Below are 17,583 nucleotides of genomic sequence, written 5' to 3' on the forward strand. Positions count from 1 at the left end.
AGTGATTAAATCTTCAGAAATACATATAATTCTTATGAAGAATTCTCTGCTCCATATTGCCCGACACAAAAGTGACACATGTACTGTTACATGTTGTAGAAATTCTGAGCTTATTTTGGAAAAGATTACATAAAATACACCAGAAACACATACATTTCTTACAAATGGCCAGGAGCTATTTGTGCCCTGCCGGTATCGATATTTACAAACCGTTGTGGATTTCACAAGACCACTGGCTGGAGCATTCACATGAAAAACCCACCTACCTATCAGTAGTTAGAGAAACATGCCTAGGTCCTCCGGAGCACAACAGAGGCAGGAGGTATGACGGGCATTCGTGGAAAACTGTAGGAATGAACACAACTCAATTAAGAAGGAAAAGGAGGAAGAGTTTTGGAATATTATATTAGTTTCCCAGGGCTGCCATAACAAAATATCACAGACGGAGTGGTTTAAACAACAGAAATTTATTTCTCGTGCCTCTGGAGGCTGGGAGTCCGAGGTTGGGGTGTCTACAAGTTTGGTTTTTCCTGAGGCCTCTTTCCCCTGCTTGGACATGGCTGCCCTCTTGCTGGGTCCTTACATGATGCTTTCTCTGTGTGATACAACCCTGATGTCTCTCTGTGTGTCTGAATTTACTCTTCTTAAAAGGAACCAGTAAGAATGGGTTAGGGCCCACCCATGGCACCTCATTTAACTTCAATTTTATAGCTCTGAAAGTCCTCTCTCTAAATGTAGTCTCACTGGGAGTCAGGCTTCAACATATGAATTTGGGGGGAACAAAATTCAGCCCATCACAAACATCTTTAAAACTTGACTCCGGTATCACTCCCTCTGGAAAGCCTTCCTAGGTTTTCCCAGGTAAGGTTAATTGAAGGCATTCTCATATCACACAGTTTATTCCTCTTTACGACATGTGCTGCACTGTGTTGTAATTATCTTTTCTCCAGGCTGTGCCCATTCCCTCCCCTGACCCTTAGGCTGGGAACTTCTCAGCCGGGAGACTCTCTTCTCTATATTCCCGTCACCCAGCAGTGGGTAGGTGCAGCGAGCCCAGCAGGATTTTAAGATAACTCACCAGTGAAATCAAGATGGAATGTGTCAGGTTTCTCAAAAGAAACCAGCTGAGTATCTTCAAACCAATTGACCAGAATGCTGGAAGGCTTTCAAGGTAAAGGCAAAATTTGACCAACTGTGAGCCCAGATCCAGAACCTAGGCATACAGACATGAGAAGCAGGACTGAGGGGAACTGGCCAGGAATAGAAGCACTAAGACCACGTGCTATGGCAGGAAGAGTCTGAGTGCAGGAACCAGAGAGCCTAGATTCAAATTCCAGTTCTGTCACTTATGGGCAAAGCATTCAATTGCTCTGATTTATAGCTGGCTTCACAGTAAAATGGGATAATCTGAACTAATTGGTAGAAGTGTCTGAGTTAAATAAAGAAGCCCGCGTAGAGAGCTCACTATAGGATCTGGTATACAGTGGGTGACTGACAAGTGATAGAAATTTCCACAACTAAACAGTCTCAAACCTTTGAAATGCTGCCTATGGAGTCAGGACAGAGCTCTACAGGTACCTCAAAGACCTGAAAAAACCTGAACTGATTTGGAAACATTTGACCTGCCAGAGGGAGGCCTTCTAGATCCACTGTGGCACAGAGAAATCGTCATAGCATTACTAATGTTGAGGTTTTCCTTTAAAAATTTACATTAAGCCTCCTTGTAGTTCAAATGAAATTCATTCCCATGATAATACTCAGAGCTTAATGCTCATAACATTTCAGAATAAAAAAATCAGTTCTGTGTTTACTTTGTGCTTATTAAACAGAAAAAAGATGAAAGGAGCAAATAGAAGAAAGACAACCAAGATTATTTCCAATTTCTCGAGATATCCCTTCCACCTGGATGCTTTGATAATGGCACAACAGACAGCAAAGTCTGTGGCTACATGAGGCTCAAAAACAAGAGGGAGAAAGTCACTCAGTTCTGTCATCCAGATGTTTCATTTGTATGGTAACAAACAGCTAAAGGATCAGATATCAGAACTGACTTCAGATTTCAATTGCCTCTTAATTTTCATAGTCCTGCTGAATTCATAGAGTGGGGAGACCTCAAGAGAGTCATCTGGAACTTGTGTAAATGTCACAACTCCTCATCTCGGTTATTTTTGAGAATGACGGAAGAGGAAATTGTATAACCTGCCACAAGAGCCCATTCTGGTGTTCGACAATGCTCACCTCAGGAAGATGCCTCTTAGAGCTAAGTGTTTGGGCTGGGAAAAAATGCGGGTCATTTGTTTCACCCAAAGGGCAGATAATGTGGAGTCTATTTATAGAACAGTGACTGGGTAACTTTTTGAATAAGAGACAGTATAGGCTACTGTGGCTTTAGAGTCCAAAGAACTGGGTTCAAATGTCAGCGCTGACACTTGCTAGCTGTGCGACCTGAGCTTCATTACTTCACTTATTTGAGCACCATTTTCCCCATTTATAAAATGGAGGCTTGGCCCTGAAGCATGCTGGGTACTCCCTGTAAGGAGAAAGTCGTGAATACCCAATTGTGGTATGACAGTAGTACACTGTACTATTTTTAAGTCTGAAATATCCACATATTTGTTGGTGCGCTATTTTAATTTTTAAAACATCTGAAATTCGAGTTATTAATATCTGGAGAGCAAGATCAATGGTTCAGTTATTCAAATGATGTGAAAAGACAAGTCTAGACAGCTCCAGGCCTGTGTGAATAGCAATAAGCAACCACATTGTGGTCTTGCAAAGCTCCTATTGAAGGAATAATTATTATTGCACTTCAAAGAAAAGAATTTCTGAAAAGTAGAATATGAATGTGCGAGCACGGAAATGAGTCCAGGTACTCGGGCATCAGATGTAGCAAATATCTATGATGAAAATGCAGAAGACAAAGGCAAATCAAATGTTTTCTTTGGCAGGGGCGGGTCTGGGGTGGGACGTGTAGCTCCTTATCAATGTGAAACCTAGTCTTTGTTGGGGTGGGCGTGGGAGAATCAGTTATTCAAACAAGAACTCCTCCTGAGTATCAGGGGTGCCTGGGTGGCTCAGTCAGCCGAACATCCTCTTGATTTCAGGTCAAGTCATGATCTCATGGTTCACAGGATGCAATCCTGAGTCGGGCTCAATGCTCAGCATAAAGCCTGCTTAAGATTCTCTCCCTCTCTTTCTCTCTCTCTCTGTCCCTCTCCGCTGCTGTGCTCTCTCTCTCTTTCAAATAAAAAAAAAATGAACTCCTTGTAAATAACAAGAAATAAAATTATTTGAAGATGAAATCTGGATTAAAATATTTAGGGTTAGTCCCTAAGTATTTCCTCACCATTCTTCTGAGTGGTCAGAAAATCACCAGAAAGAGCTTTTTTAGCAGCAAGAAAAGCTTGCACAAAAATACATTTGCAACCCAATGATGTCATTGACCCACTTTATTATTTAACTACCACATTTTTAAAAAGAGCAAACAATATTTTTGTTTTCAACTTCCATAACTGATTAGGTTTTCCTGAGTTATATGCTTTTTAGTTTATATTGTAAATATTTATCTTAATGAATTTTTATTCGCCAATAATTTATATTATGGTTAGAATGTTTATCTTTTGTAAATTTACATTTTCCCCATTGTTTGTAACATATTTATATGTTTTTTTTTATTTAAAGTACATTAAATAATTTCGTTTCCTTGAGCTTTCTATTTTATAAATTCTGTGCACTTTGAAAATAAAATATTGATAGTATGTAAAATAAATACTGAAGTAACAGAATTATTATCTTGCTGCAGCATTGTAATCACTAAAATGGAGTTAGCCATACTGAAATTAACATGCTATTGGGCAGGGAAATGTACCAGGACTCAAAGGAGGGGTCAGTAGCCCAAATGAGCAGAAGCAAAGGGGTCCGAGTTTTCTCTCACTTGAGATTGGTACTTTCCCTGCTTGATGTTAGCAGGATAGAGGGCCTTCTGGTAGACCATAAGCCACTATTAGTATCAGGAGATCTGGCAGATTTATTAATCAGGGAAGTGGGATAGTGTGATGTCAGGTACAACAAATATTCCACTGTGGACTTCTGAGGAAATGACCTGCAGGGAGTGGGAGATTATGGTCTGGAAGTGTATTGAAATAGGGAGGCCAGGCACCTAGTCTACCTAAATCGCAGACCTGCTGGAAGAATTATATATTTGGTAATCTCTGAGGACCCCACATTACACACCAGGAATTATTACAAGAAGTGGTTCAGGGTAGTGCTGCATAGCTATGGAACCCAGAGCAAATTGTTTAACCTCGCGTGACTCAATTTTCTCATCTGTACAATGGTGTTAACAACAATGCGCATGTAACTCACACAGTGGTAAAGAGAATGGTGTGATTAATATATGTGAAGGGTTTAGAATAACCCCTAGTCCATGGTAAGAGTTCAGGTTGCTATATGCCTCTCAAGCCAAGTGATTATTAGGATCGTCATTGGAAACCTAAGAACTCAGCATATCCCAAGTGAGAGAGTGGTAAAAAGAGAATTTTAAAAATTACAACATTCAACTTGCATTTTGAAAACAGAAGTTTATAACCATAACCCAAAACATCACTTGAAAATACTAATTTATATAAAATGTAACACTCCTCTAGTATAAAATATTAGCAGGTAAGTTATGAAAAATAAACATTTATTAAAAAACAAAGTAAATCTTCTCTTAATGGTATTTGTGCATAACTTGGTGTGAGTTTAGCATGATCACCACAGAGGGGAGATTTCAGTGTACCCTAGGAGCCTGGAAGCAAAAGGAGGAGGGGTAGGACTTAGCAGAGTATCTAGGGTGGGATGGGTAGGGGCTTGAATGCCAATAGTGTGCACACTCGTTCACCTAGAAGGAAGTCCCACCCAGAAGGGAGAGACAGAGTAAGGTGGGGGAGGAGCTGAAACAGTGGAGAGAAAAACTGTGAGGGGGTAACAGAAAGGAAAATTCTTTTTTTTTTTTTTTTTTTTTTTTTTTTGGTAATGCTTATTTCTTTTTGAGAGAGAGAGAGAGAGAGAGAGAGCAAGCGAGAGAGAGCAGGGGGAAGGCAAAGACAGAGGATCCAAGGCAGGTTCTGCTCTGCACTGACAGCATCCAGCCTAATTCGGGACTCGAACTCAGGAACCGGGAGATCATGACCTCAGCGAAGTTGGACGCTCAACCGACTGAGCCACCCAGGCGCCCCAGGAAAATTAATTCCTAATTACAATAAGCGGAAGCCAGGAAGCAATGTCTGAAATTGACAGCAACAGACATGTGCTCTTTAGAAACATGGAGTTAAATAGCAGAAGCGGCAGGAAAAATGATGAGTTTCGCGGTGCTGGGTCTATGAAACATAGAGGATTGCTATTTTTCAATAGGGGTTGTAGTACTATTTGTTTTAAATGTATTATACGAATAATTTTTTTAAAAATTAAAACAGAATATTTATGAGTAAACAGTAGTTATCATTATGGTCTGTTAGATAAGACTAAAGATATGACCAAAATAGAAAAGGTTAGTCATAACCTTTCCCTAAAGCAGACAACAATTACTCAGTAAAGGTGCCGGGTCTGTATGTTTTACAGTTAAAAATATTGTTGCCAAAACCATGCGTAAAACTGTACCATGTATGCCAGGAATGGAGTTCCCTAACGGACCTCTTTGTCACCTCTGTTGCGGCTGCAACCAAGGAGCAGGATCTAGAGCAGCTGTGTCCTTGTGAGGAGCGGGCCAGCCGGGGGGCGTGGGGTGGGGGGAAGTGACACTTTCCTAATACATGGGCTGTCAAATTTGAGCCTGCATCGAAATCATCTGGAGGGCCTGTGAAAACAGGTGGGGTGCTGGGCGCCAACGTCAGAGTTTCTGATTTTGTGGGTCTGTGGCAGAGCCTGAGAATTTGCATTTCTAACGACGTCACGGGTGATGCCGATGCCGCTGGTCCTGGGACCACGCTTGGAGAACCACTGGCCCAATACCAGTGAGCAAGTGTGCAGCAAGGGCAGGCTACACAGGACGGGCGGAGGGAGGAAGGCTGATCCTGGAAAGGCATTTGAATAGGCTTTGTGCTGTGAGGGGAGGGACAGAGGGAGGAATCTAGGTGCCCTATATATTTCTAAGGCTGGCATTGTAAAGTCTTTTAATAATCTTTCTAGTGGAGCCCAACACTCCACTTTAAAGAAATGTCTGTTTCTCACAATTCTAATAATATGTGCCCAGAATAGAGCCTACCGATGAAAGTCTGAAAAATAGATTCAATTATCCTTCTCCACTATTGACCTACGCTGTGCCATTAGAAGCAGCGAGAGAGGTTGAGTGAATCACACATACATTTTTCCAGGTATCTAAGAAGAGAGAGAATAGGTACAGAACACAGACCTCATCTGGAAGAGGCTGATGGAGACTATGCTTTCTTTTAAAAATGATTACACCATGTAGCATTTGTCAATACTTTTAATGAACAAATTAATTTGCTTTATCAGCCAAAGCATTCTGTCTCATAAGGATCACTGAGATCAGCATTGCAAATATAAACTTAAGGTGTGCATAGTTGGGACATCCTGGACCAGGGGGCTAATTCAGGCAGTTCAGTCCATGTACAAAGGCAGAGAAAGGGAAGGTAAGGAGTGTCCGGCCTCCTACCAGCTCTTTGAGGGAGGTGGCTAAGAGCCGACAGTCAGACTTTTAGGTCAGGGGGGTATGACCTTGGACAAGTTAACATCTCTGAGCTTTAGTTAACTCATCTGCAAAGTGAAGATAATAGTGGTCCGGACATCACAGTGTTATTTTAAGAGTTCGCATAGTATCTGGCACATGGTGTTGTGCTAAAAGGATATGAACTATAATAATAGATAAAAACAAGCTCTTTGAAGTCAGATTAGGGTTCATATCTTGGCTGTCACTTAGTAGTGATTCCCTTAGGCAAGTTATTGAAACTTTCTAAGGCGTAATTGTGTTAAAATAGGGATAATAATATATAATCTTTCAGGATTAGTCCGAGGATGAAATGAAAGCCAGTATGATAGTATGCATATCCCTTGGCAATATTAAACACTTGGCAAATGAAATTATCACTACATATATGAAATCTTACTCTTATGAATATTAGTTTTCCTCATCTGTGAAAATAGAACACACATCAACCCCATCCTCTTCCAGGTTTTGTTTTAGGCCGAAATAAGATAATGGATATGAATGAAATTTCTATTCATTCATGCTCTCATTCAACAAGTATTTGTTGCGTATCTTTTGCGTGCCCAGACTATTCTAAGTGCCAGCAATACACCTGTAAACAAGCGAGGATAAAACTTCTGCCCTCATGGAGCTTGTGTTTCTGCCACTAGAGTGGAGGAGTGAGAGATGAATACACAAATGTATAAAGTCAGGTAGTGAAAAGTAGGGAAAAGTAAGGCAAATCATTAGGGAAAAGTAAGGTGAGGTTAAGAGGATCAGGCTGAGGTAGAACAGCTGTGCAATTCTGTAAAAGATGGTCAAGGAAGAAATAGCCAGTAAAGGGCACTTGAACAGAGACCTGAAGGACACAAGGGGTGAATCAGACAGATGTCTGGAGGACAGTCCATGTGGGGTGATAGTCTAATATTCCTGAGATGGGAGCATGTTGGGTATGTTCGGGGTGCCGTTAAGGAGCCCAGTTTGGCTGGAGCAGCTAAGGGAGGTGGGGTGAGTTCGCTGTGGATCACATGGGAATTTGTAGGCCATGTGTTAGGGACTCAGTTGAATCCCCTCAAATTCTATGTTAAAGCCCCAATACCCACTGTGATGATATTAGGAGATAGGGCCTTTCTGGAAATAATTAAGGTTAAATAAAGTTGGAAGGGTCAGGCTCCAATCCAATAGGACTGGTCTCCGTATAAGAAGAGCTATCTTTGCGTGTACAGAGACAAAGCGCCTTGTGAGGACTAGGGAGAAGGCAGCTATCTCCAAGCCAGGAAGACAGGTCTCACCAGAAACCAAATGAGCTGGCAGCTTGATCTCAGATCTTCTAACCTCCAGAACTGCCCGAAGATAATGGCTATTGTTTAAGCCACCCAGGCTTTTGTTATTTTGCTATGGCAGCCCCAGGACACTAAAGACAACAGCAAAGACTTTTAGAAGGGCAGCCATTAGAAAGCTTTAGGTAAGGATGGGATGTCCAAAAGGACACTTTTGCTTTGGTGTGTTAAATACGGGAGCAAGGCTGAAAGCTAAGAAATGAGGTAGGAGATTATTACACTAATCCAGGAAAAATGATGGTAGCTGCTCAGACCAGCGTGGTAGCCGTAGAGAGTGGTGAGAGGGGGCTGAATTCTGAATGTAGGTCGGAGGTTGAGTCAGCACAGCATGCTTGTGGATGGCAGGTGGAGTAGGAAAGAAAGGAACTATGTGTTGAGTACTGTGCTAGTAACTGGGGAAACAAAGTGTCGAGTACTGTGATGGTAACTGGGAAACGATGAAAAAGATCCACCAGCATGCATTTTCAACACAGTGTGATAGGGTGATGACAGAGACGTGCATAGGGAATCTTGGAATCCCTGGAGAGGGGGGCCTAAATCATCTCACTGGAAAAGCAGAAGCTTCCCAAAGGAGGTGCCATCAGGTATGGGTTTGAGGCAAAGGGTTGGTATATGCAGGGTATGTGCAGGGGTGATTGAAGTCACAGGGCCAGCATGAGCAACAGCACAGAGAGGAAAGGACAGGTTGGTGGGCGTTAGGACAGTAGACAAGTCAGGGGGTTGGGGCTACCAGGAGATGCAAGGGTGATCAACTTATGACTCTGGGACTTCAAATCCCTAGGCCTTCAAATTCCTTCTTGTGGAATGAGGGGTTAACTACCACGCAGAGAGGAAGGGTGTGAGGGGTTACTGAGTGGCTTTAACAGAGGAAGTGTGTGCAAATTAGTAATTGGGGTCAGAGTCATTTTAAGGAAATAACCCCAAAGAGGGGGAAATCACTGTCTATGAAGGAATCTTCATGTATTATTGACAAAGCAAAATATTGCAAGGAAACCAACCTTTAGCAATATGGAAATGACCAAATGAATTATGGTGGATCTACCTAATAGTCCATTCACTCAGTGGAATATTACTCAGTCATTTAAAGTGATTGATATGAACAGTACCTAGCACCATAAAAAATGCTTATGATATGAGTGAAATAAGCCAGGCTTTATATTTATATGTATAATCTGATAACATATAAAAAAATATATAAACATATAACATATATAAAATATGTCTATATAAAGACTCAAAGGAACATACCCAAATGATGGATCATGGGTTTTGTTTGTTTTTTCTCTAATTTATTAACATCATGTAATATGTTTAGTTTTAAAGTTGAAATTAATGATAAAAAATCAAAAAGTTGCTTACAAAAGCATATTTTTGTTATTTTTAATTAATGAAAACAATATATCACGTATGATAACTTTATCAGAGTTGCATGAGGAGATAAAAATCAGTATTTACATTATTTTCTTCTTATGAAGTACAGGTTTTCAGCAGTCCTGGGTAAGGAGTGTCAGGTCACAAGACTGGGGCCCACTGAGAAGGCACATTCTCTGAGAGAGTGAGCCAGCCCCACTCTTCTCCAGGTTCTGGCTCACAAACGATTCCTTTCTTGGTGCTCTCACTTTAGATCTGGCCCAAATACTGTTCTCATTACAACTCAGCTAAGTTTTGACCTGATCTCAGTAATCTGCCATGTTGGAGGGAGGGGGCAACCGTTCAGCATTATCTCCCATTTTCTAATCCATAGGGATTAAAGATACAGCTCATGCTCTGGAAGGATCTGCCTAATAACTGAGGAAGACACCAAAGAAGGTAGGGAATGAGCCTCTGGGAAGGGCCAGAAGAATAGGTAGGAATTCACCACATTAGGTAAAGGCAGGATAGGGTATTACAGGTAGAAGCAAATAAGTGTGTGTGTGCACGCACGCACACACTGAAAGGTGGGAATGGCAGAGAAGATTCTACAGATGAGTTTGGGAAGTTAGGACAGGGCCGGATTATGAAGACCTCTGAAGTCTCCATTAAGACACTTTGCCAATTCCACTAGGCAAAGGGGAGCCACTGACACATTTTCAGCAGAGGAGTAGCCTTTTTATATCTGTAATTAGCAGGATAAAGGACAGAGCAGTGTTTGGAAGGAGCGAGACTAAAGGTTGAGCACTTATGAGGCTCAGAGGACGATGTGACCTTGGACAAAGGTAATGGCAGCTGGGATTCACTCTTTCATTGAACGAATACCTTTTGAGCATCTGCTATGAGCCACACATTCTGCTTTGCTAAGCACTGGGGATATACTGCAAAAGGGGAGACAGACAAGGTCCCTGCCCTCAGGGAGCTTATAGTATAATGCGCTGGAGAGAGAAGGAAATGTTTCAGTATCTTTCAGAGGCAGAATCCACAGGTCCTTTTAACACACTCTTCAGTGCTTAAAAGGACAAACTCCACGAAGTCCAGCAGAAGTCACAATAGATAGGCTATCATTCCAAAGCCTACAACATTCATTCTCTTAATTGCAGCTAAAAGAAAGTTCCCACATATACACTGGAAAAGACAGGCATTATGGGTATGGGCTTTCTCCCTGGCATGTGAAGTCTGAAGCTCGGGGTTTGAATAGTTCCATCAAGGGCCACAGTGGATAGAGTCCACAGAAGCATGACAAGGGACAGCGCAGAGGCTCATGGGCAGAAGGACAAGAATGGAGAAGCAAATCACATGAGTTGCAGGCTCAGCTCTGCGTAGCATTTGTTATGGGATTGAGCAGAAGTTACTACCTCGCTTGCAGACTCTAGTGCCTTGTCTGTCAGCAAGGAAACTAAAGCAGATAATCTCTGAGATCCCTTCTACTCCTAGAATGTCCTGATCCCATTTTTGCTTCCTAAAGTTTCTGAATGAACGAGTGTATCTCCAGGGATATAATACACTCTTATTCACAATTGGTATTTAAATTTATTACACCAACTTAGAGTTCTATAACCATGTGTACTTTACCAAGTACTTTCACATGCACAGTACCACTTTCTCTTCCCAGTCACCTCCGACTCCCATTTTTATAGGTGAGGGGATTTGCAGTTACATGAGCAAGAGAGGGAGGAGATACAAGACACTGAGTCCACACAGACAAATGGCGAAGTGTACGTTAAGTCAGCCTTTTAGTGCCAAAGTGGTTCTTTTATCCACTTCAAAAGCTCAACGCATTAACCCGACAGCTTATTCTCCTGTTCTAATCAATCTATGTTTAGGATTTAACAACTCAAACAGGATATTAGGTAAGTCAAATAGGTTCAGCACCAAGAACTCACTAAAAGGAAGAATGACTACATTTTATTGAACCTAATTTGTAAGCCATCTGGAAGCATTACCTTCAGTGGGACATCCAGAACTAGTGTCCCTAGTGAAGAGACGCTGATAAATAAAGACACCAGCATTTCAGTAACATTAAATCCACGTGTTAAACACAGAAAGGTGAAAAATCTAGGGGCACACAAGCTCTAGATGGTCTTTTTATTTCCCCTGGTAATGTTCCCAGGAAGATACATGCTTGGCCTCAAGAAAATTACCTGTCAAATAAAATTCCTACAGAAATTTCCTTTGAAAGAATCATCGTACAGCAAATGGAGACACTCTCACAATATTTGGTGCCTAGGTAGGTTAGTGCTGGTGGTTTGCATTCAAACTTACTTCTGGCATTAGTGAGTTCCACAAAACTCTTAATTTGAGTCTTAATTTTGTCATGAAAATTTTCTAGACATGAAAATAATTTCCTCTTAAGGCTGCTATAGGAGCAAAACTAGCAAAATGAGACAGGAGGGTAGAGGTGGGGTAGGTGGGTGGGGTTAGTTCACAGCAGAAAAGCCAGTCAGCAGAGTTTTCTGCTTTATCCAAGACTTGGTCTCATTCCCTTTCCCAACATTCTGACATTCTTACACTTGATTTTGGCCACGTTCTAGCTTCTCCATGGGTGTATCCCAAAGTTTAGTGGTTTAACTCTCTCCCAGTTTCCTCTCTGTGAGGTTCAGTCCATTCTGGATGATCTCTGAATAATACATGTGTTAGGCACATTTGTCTACAATCTGTTCAGAACAGATCTTCCAAAAGGCTGTTTGTACCCAAATGTTCTCCTCTACCTTATCATTATCTATCATCCCTCTTTCTCTCCCTCCTCTCTAAGAAATCTTTAGGGAACATCTACTCAATTGTGGGATCTGAGGCTTAGGGGGATAGTGGGCAGATCACAGATTTCAGTCAGACAGGTCTAGTTTCAAGTCTTAGCGTAGCAATTTACCAGCTGCAGGACTTTGACTAAATTGTTTCACTTCTCTGATCCTCTTGACATTTACCTATAAATGGGGGTAACAATAGCTTCCTTACATGTCTGGGTTGGGGTTTATCATCATTAGCATATGGGGGTTCTCAGTGATTCTTTTTTTAATACCTAGAGTTAGATGTTAGAAATAGATTCAGGAAAAAAAAAAAACGCAAAAAAACTATAGACCTGGTCCCATAGGACATTAAGAGTGAGAGAAGAATGCAATAAACCATGCTAGTTGATTTAATAAAGAATTTCACCGCTCCCCAAAGGATACAGACATGTTCACACAGGATTGATGCTGGTCTTCCTCACCCATAGGAAACTGATTCTCTGACCCTTAGGTGTCTACTGTCCTAAGCAGGGGGGTCTGAGTTGACCAGATGCCCTAGCGGACCTCATTATGCTTTATTGTGCCACTCTGAAATAACAAGATCCCCTTCCACAGGCCTCCCTTGATTCCAGTTCTTTGCTTAGCCCTCTTGGTCTGGGCTTATTATACATCCACTCCCTCCCTCAAGCCCCGTTCTTCCCTTATCAACCCTCGGTGTCTTCTGGTTCAAATTCATTTTCTCCCCAACACTAAAAATAAGAATCCTCATGTTACAACTCCATCCGTTGCCTGGAGATAACATTCAGCTCCTCACATGCAGGCAGACCTCCTCCAGCTGTGCCAATTTAATCCTGTTCTGTTGCTTCATTCGTTTTGAATAGGATACCTTTGGCAGGTGAGGTGTTATGAACATCAACGTGTTAAATCTTCAGTAAAGTAATTCTCCTGGGCATTTTTTCCCCATTTCATTTTGTCCAGGATGCTGTCATAATGTCTACTGATATTTCTAGACTTTCCCCTTGAGTTCCTAGGCAATTCATTAATACACACATCCATCCAACAAACACCTTCTTGAGAACCCACCAACATGCCATTGTGCTATAGTACTCATTTGATCCTTGTAAGAAGGCAGGGTGTGTGCGTGTGCGTGTGTGTGTGTGTGCGCGCGCACACACACACATGCAGTGAGAGGGAAGGTAAGCCAGCTAGTTTTTCAACTTTGGCTGTTGTTCAATGATAAATGTGTGCAGGGGAACAGGGTGAGGCTTGGCCACAAATGTGGCTTGCAGCTGTCAAACACATCCTCCACATCTTTATCTGGAAGTCATACACCTGCCAATTACTGAGATTTTTCTAACCAGGTTTGTGAGCTCATAATTGGTTGCCTATGTCACACTTAAGAATAGGATGTTCCCAGAGCCATCTGTCCTACTCACACGGAGACCCTCCTGTGCCAGAGATGACGGAGAGGCTCTTTTCTTTGAATGGACATCTACGTTATCCGTTCATAACAGTTTCCTTTGTATATTCTTGATTTCATCACTTGGTTGTGTCACTTTGTAAAACTCCCTCCATTATAACTTTGAGTTCTTTTTTGCAGTCATCTCAATAATAGGCTGTTCTGTCATGTTCTATTTTTTGCATTTGATTTTTGTTAGTTTTAACAAACATAGGAGAATTTTTAGTCATTCTTTCATATTGGAAGCCTCTTGCCCTTTTTGGTCAGCTCTGTAATATTTTTTACAAGTGCTTTTGAAATACATGCCCATCTTAACAGAAACCACTCTTCGCTCAATTTCTTCAATCTGCATCTTCAAGAAACAACTTAGGCAAAAAGTTACTATGGTAGACCCTGAATAGTGTAAGAAATCAGGTTACGAACATGTCAAGGTGTTTATTTTCATTAAAAAATAAGAGTGCCCTGATCTGCTACTCTCTTGTGATTTCTAAGGTTTAACATCTCATCATAACTGGCATTTCCCTAACCGAGGTGTGAGCTAATCTGAGACTGGGACACAGATGTCAAGAACAGAGGGCCTCACATATCCAGAGCTGCTCAGGGATCCCTGGACTCACAGAGGGCCTGAGAATAGCAGGCTGGCTATTAGTATACCTATTTTACATCTGAGGAAACTGAAGCCATTAGAAACTACATAACAAGCAGATGCAGTCAGCCCTCTGTGGTGGCAGAAGACAAGCACAGGTATTCATATTCTAAGTTCCATGCTTCCGTCCCCTCCCACCATATCACAGGATACTTTGTAAACATTCAGAATCAAGGTATTGTCTTTACAAGGCATGGGGAGGATGAAGAGGAGACAGGTCTGGGGAAACTGAACGACTAGAAGTACCTCTCTAGTATATTCACATTTATTGGGTTAACTTCATGAAGAGTCTGATTCTTAAGCTTCAAAAGATGAGAAGCGAGAGAGAAAAAAATTCCGTGGATGAGGTCACAGCAGTGAGTTTATGCAACTATTTCAGGTTGGGAGGGGCAGAAGTCCTGAGGAAAAAGTGGGATATATCCTGGGCTGAAAAACAACATTTTTGGATTATGAGTTTAATTTCTCTTTTGTTACATGACGGACAGAAAGAGGAATGGTGGATGGGAGGTAGAACAGGAATGGGCTTTCCTTGTGAGTGGAGAATTCTGCATTATAGAAAGCTATGAGCAGCTGTATCAGGTGGGGATCAATCATGGAAACAGAAACAAGCAGTGTTAGATGTACACACACACACACACACACACACACACACACAATTTCCTAGTGCTTGGTTCTGTTCGTCTGATAATAAATGCCATATGTATCTATACACACACACATACACACTATATGTACTATATATATGAAAAATAAATATATATTTATTATTTATTTAATAGAGGAATTTGGCAAGCGATTGCGGGAACTGGTTAAGCAGTTTTAAGTCTGTTCAATTATGTCTGATGATGGAGCTTGAAGTCCACTGGGCAGGCGGTTAGGAGGGAAAGATGGTTATAAATGGGGAGAATCAAGAGCAGCCTGGAATCCACAAACAGGCACTGAAACTCCATGAAAACTTACTGGAACCTTGGCTTTCACTGCTTCCCAGCTTGCCGATGTGGATGGCCTGCTGTAACCGGGGCCTTTTCTTAAGTGGCTAAACACACACATCTGGATGAGGCCTTGGGAAGCGGGAGGAGGATATGGGGAAAGGAAGAGCAGTTGTGGGCCCAGACGCCGCTTTGTGCCGACAGGGTGAGTCCACAGATCACCAACAACAGGTGAGCTGCAGAGTGGCTGCTGCTTCCCTCCATCCTCCGACCTCCCAAGAAACTCTCCCATGGCTCACTTAACTAGAAACATATAGGAAACTGAATTCTGAGTAAGGTAATCCCATTTGCCACATTGACATATTACAAAACCACCATACTATCTGCGATGAACACTGTACATAGGGCAGGGTTGGCTTAGATACTCTTCAGATGCCCAGAAGCAGCTCAGGGAGCCCAGCAGACCTTCTGACTGTTCAGCAGCCAGGCCACTGTCTGGACAGGGAGGGCTCCCTGTGCACCCACAGACTTAGCTGCTTTCAATGTCTTCATCACTAGGGACTTCCCTTTTCTAAGCCCAGCCAAAGAGTGGGAGAGTGTCTTTCTAGCTTCCCTCTTCCTTGTTGCCAAAGATCAACACATCTGCCTTTTCATTTCAAAAATTTATAATGGCATGTATTGTTATAAGCAACAGTGGCTAACATTCATTGACAATAGATAACAGCCAGACTCTTTCACATGGACTCTCTCATTAAATTCTTACAACAATCCTATATGAAAAGTATTGCTGTTACCTTAAGTTTACTGATGCGAAAATTCAAGCCTAAAGAAATTGATTTGCTCAATGTTAGACAGCTGTTACATGTTGGAGCGGGGATTGCAATCTAAGACATTCCACTTTGGAAAGCAACACCACAAACATCAAACATACCAGATAAAGAGAACTGCCATGTGGTTAAGAACACGTTTAAGGTTTTTACAGTTGAACCCCCTGGTGTCAAGAATCTCTTACTTCCATCCAAGTTGAAGAATGTGTGGTTTTATCAGGAGAGGAAAAGTAAAAGGGTAAACAGGATCTGAGAAAATCAACAAGTCGGCAAATAGGAGACACTAGGAATTCTAAAAGGAGGAAAAAGAGGAGGAAGACTGGTGAGAAAAATTTTTCTTGTCTTATTACTATCTCACCATGATGACACCATGGCTATAAATGAATTCAAATGGACACATCTAGTTAACGCAAGAAATAAAGAGCCAACGGCTCAGTTATGTCAACAGATGGCTTTCAGGCAATTTTTAAAGGTAAGTGGCCTAAAAGCTCCAAAAGAACACCAAGGAATGGGGACAGTGGTTTTAGCAACTATTCAGAATTGGGTTCCCAGGGATGCCTTCTCTGCATGCTTAGGGTGGGTCACTATAGGGTTGGCTGATGAGAACAGGCAGACGGTCCTTCAAGTCTACTTTCAGGAGACACCAACAGCACAGAAGCCTTGGAAAATCACTGAGTGCAAGCTGGCGTACAAAACCTGGTTGCTGAGGAAATGTAACAGGTCAAGTGCACAGCTCTCAAACCAGCATCTGTAATATGTGGCTGAGCAGCTATGGTTCCGTGTGGCTGGGAGCAGCTGTTTTGTGCAATGCCCAGCCTCAAACCCCTTCTCACCCAGCAAAGTGTTGCTCATCTTTTGAGGCACCTCCCTCTCAGTGCTGTCTCCAGCATTGCTCTTCTGGGCTTATTGCTGTCTGGTCTGTATGATAATTGCTGACTTCTCTGAGCAACTTGAGCAGAAGGACTGTATCCTGCATTTTCTCACATTTCTATTAATAACATTACAAGTACCTTGGGGATGCTCTGTGGCTTAGTCACTGCATTGCACCCTCCACAAAGTGCACACCACCATGACTATGTGAAAGCCTAGAATTCCTTCCTTTCCAAGGCCTTTCAAAGTTCTCTGTCCTCTGTCCCCACTGACCCTGCCCAAGTTTATCTCATCATCATCTCTTTCTAGGAATAGGTGAATAATCTTCAAATATCTCTTCTGCCACCCTCAATGCACGATTTGTCTCTGCTTCAAAAGGACAGGACTTTCTTGAATTGAAGACAAGCTCTTAGGACTGCTCCCAGAGGTGAACTTCCAGGGCTCCAACTTCCTCCAAAGCTATGCTTCACATTTTTTTTTTAACACCAGGGCATACTTTCTCCCAAAAGCAGTGCTTCCTTCTTTGGCTTGTTGATTCACCCTTCCTAATTGAACAAGCCAAGAAAATACTTCAGAGCCCTTTAACTTTGACCCACAGAGGAACACAGACCACTGAGCAGCCTTAATTTTTAAAAATCAGGACTTTCAAGACAAACTGTATCAATAGGTGTTATACATACCTGTATATTTC

At 41.9% G+C, this 17,583-nt stretch overlaps 1 long non-coding RNA gene across 1 annotated transcript in view; it reads right to left on the minus strand.

Moving 5' to 3' along the window:
• Positions 1 to 263: 263 nt before the first annotated feature.
• Positions 264 to 17,583, minus strand: part of LOC122241149 — a 91,441-nt gene continuing 74,121 nt past the window's right edge. Inside the window, exon 3 of the long non-coding RNA XR_006221139.1 lies at positions 264 to 345. This is a non-coding gene — a long non-coding RNA (uncharacterized LOC122241149). The remainder of the gene's footprint in view (positions 346 to 17,583) is intronic.

The sequence above is a fragment of the Panthera tigris genome, chromosome C1, assembly GCF_018350195.1.
Source record: "Panthera tigris isolate Pti1 chromosome C1, P.tigris_Pti1_mat1.1, whole genome shotgun sequence".
NCBI lineage: Eukaryota > Metazoa > Chordata > Mammalia > Carnivora > Felidae > Panthera > Panthera tigris.